The following is a 2,909-nucleotide window of genomic DNA, read 5'->3' as shown; positions in this document are numbered from 1 at the left end:
AGCAGTTCGGCAAAAGAGACTGATAGAATAAGTACTAGGCTTACAAAGAATAAGTCCTGGGGTCGATTTGCTCGACTAAAATGCGGTGCTCCAACATGGCCGCAGTCAAATGACTGAAACAACTAAAAGAGTAAAAAAGAGTAAAAGAGTATATGGTTTTCGCTTATTTATTGTTAAAGCACATATTTTTCTATATTTATTTGATAATTATTAGAAGATATTTACATTGGTTTTATTATTGCTATTTTTATTATTATTATTATTATTATTATTATTATTATTATTATTATTATTATTATTATTATTATTATTATTTTAGATCTGAAGAGTGACTATATTTTTAAATAGAATTAATTTTAGATCGATCTGATCTTCAATTGGTTTGATTTTATTATTGTCATCTATTTGAAAATATAGCCACGAAACATGCGTAGTCTATTTAATAATATTTATTGTTTGTGTACCGTATCGATTTTTAGAATAAGGTCTTTATAGTATGTTTATTTTTCTGGATGATATGAATTACGTTTTTCATTATTGGATTGTTTAATAGGTTTTTCTCTAAATTATATACATATATTATATATTGTGAAATTGAATTTTTCCCTGCAAGTTTTGGATTTATATTCCCTATTATTATTATTATCATTATTATTATTATTATTATTATTATTATTATTATTATTATTATTATTATTATTATTATTATTATATACATACATATATATATATATATATATATATATATATATGTATAGAGAGGGGAAAAATCATCCAGCTTATTCAAAAATGTTGTATACAAACTGAATATTCAGTAAAAGTAATGTATTCCTGGTATAGTAGGCCTTATTCTCAAGAATATAAACAAAGCAATACAACATTTCTCATTGATGGTAATAACAAAAGGCATAAAAATTGCAATAATATTAATCACGGGTTAAAAATGTGCCAAGCTCTCACTTAGGTTGTTAAAAAATTATAGGGAAAAATAATAGGGAAATAACCACAGCAAAAGATATCTCATGTTAATAATGAATATAGTCTCAATTGTTCACAGACTTCCCTCAAAAACCTTAATTCAAACCTTGCAAACTTGGAAAACATAACTCTATTTATTAAAGGTGGTAAGACCAAATATAATTATGCCAAACATTATAATGATAATAATTACTACACCTTCTAAGACAGTAAAACACAACAGTAATAGGAAGAAAATAGATTATGTAAGCAACATATTCCATAGTTTAACCCCTCCTTGTTTCTTTTGGACTACAAGTAGCCTCTGATGGTTCTGGAATTTTCTTCCCAGTGTTGAAGAGGGACTTTCAAGTAAGCATAACAAAATATTTAATAGGCATACTGTGAAAAAGCATAATCCACCATATTTAATCTAACTGAGAATATAGCTACTATCAGCTGTAGCAAATCAATTAGTATTAACAATAGCATACATGATTCTAATTATCTGAGAGGTAGATGTAATTATAGTGCCTTTATTAATAATATGCCTCTATTCAATATGGAAAGAATTAATACTGCCACAATTAATAATGTTTTATCAGTTAATAAATATGATTCATGTAACAGTAAGGATCAATATAAGTGATCTTTATCTCCAAACAAATTTAGTATATAAAAGTTCTGTTCAAAAACCTGAGTACAATGTTATATAGGTACTACAGAATCTGAATTATAATGGAATAATCACAAATATTATTTTAAAAATAAAATTACTCAACTCTTCATTAGCTAAATTTATTTGGAATCTCAAGGAAGGGAGTATTAATTAGTCTCTTTTGATCAATTATATCTCCTAAATTTCCATATAAAGGAGGCATGAGTAGTTGTAACTAGTGTTTTATGGAGGTATTAGAAATCTCAAAGTGAACATTTTTTAACCATTTAACCATATTACCATAACTGATAAATTCATTCAAGTTCTCTCTCTCTCCCACTCTCTCTTTCTTTCTCTCTCACTTTCTTTCTAACTTCCTCTTCTTTAATGGCAGCTTTTAGGCCAAAGTCAATCTCGATCATGTACATTTCTCATCACAGACATTTTAGGGTTATCTAAGACTACATTATCTAATGTGCACTTCCATTTTTTAAGATGGTGTTGTGTGAATCAGATGATATGGTTGCTATCTCTAGTAGATTGAACAATCACATATAAGTTCTCTTTGGAGACCAAGCATCAGGTATGAAGTTACTATATGTGATAATGATATAGCAACATCAGCAATCAGGTATTACAAATACCATCATCGTTTAACATCCGCTTTCCATGCTGGCATGTGTTGGACAGTTTGACATGGAGCTGGTTAGCAGGGAGCTGTCCAGATGCCATTTGTCTGTTGAGGCATGGTTCCTATAGCTGGATGCTCTTCCAAATGCCAACTATATAACAGAGTATGCTTGGTGCCTTTCATGTGCCATTGGCATAGGTGCATTAATGCAAAACCGGCATGGGTGCTTTTTAAGTGGCGCAATTACCTGAAAGAACAAGCCTGTATGTGTGGAAGGCAGCGATTTTACTTAGCTTGACACATCTTATCAAGTACAGATACTCACCAGGTATTACAGATTAAGTATTATATAGATAGATATGGGAATTGTAACTGTAAAATAGAAGTTGGTAGAAATGGAAGGAGGGGACATGGAATATACAGCTTGACATGAGGGGAATTTGGTATCAGCCAAATATACTGAAGAAAGCAGATTTTTTTACTGCATACATGCATATATATATGCATGTATATATATGTATATATATATATATATATATATATATATATATATATATATATGTATGTATGTGTGTTGATATATATATATGTATATGTATGTATGTATGTATATATATATCTATATATATATATATATGTATGTGTGTTTTTATATATATATAT

General features: G+C 28.6%; 1 protein-coding gene across 2 annotated transcripts in view; it reads right to left on the bottom strand.

The window, feature by feature from the left end:
- Nucleotides 1-2,909, bottom strand: part of LOC106883964 (beta-1,4-N-acetylgalactosaminyltransferase bre-4) — a 1,180,207-nt gene that overhangs the window by 191,591 nt on the left and 985,707 nt on the right. The gene's annotated exons all lie outside the window — the stretch shown is intronic.

Source organism: Octopus bimaculoides, chromosome 4, assembly GCF_001194135.2.
Source record: "Octopus bimaculoides isolate UCB-OBI-ISO-001 chromosome 4, ASM119413v2, whole genome shotgun sequence".
Lineage (NCBI taxonomy): Eukaryota > Metazoa > Mollusca > Cephalopoda > Octopoda > Octopodidae > Octopus > Octopus bimaculoides.
This window is presented reverse-complemented; position numbering and strand designations above follow the sequence as displayed.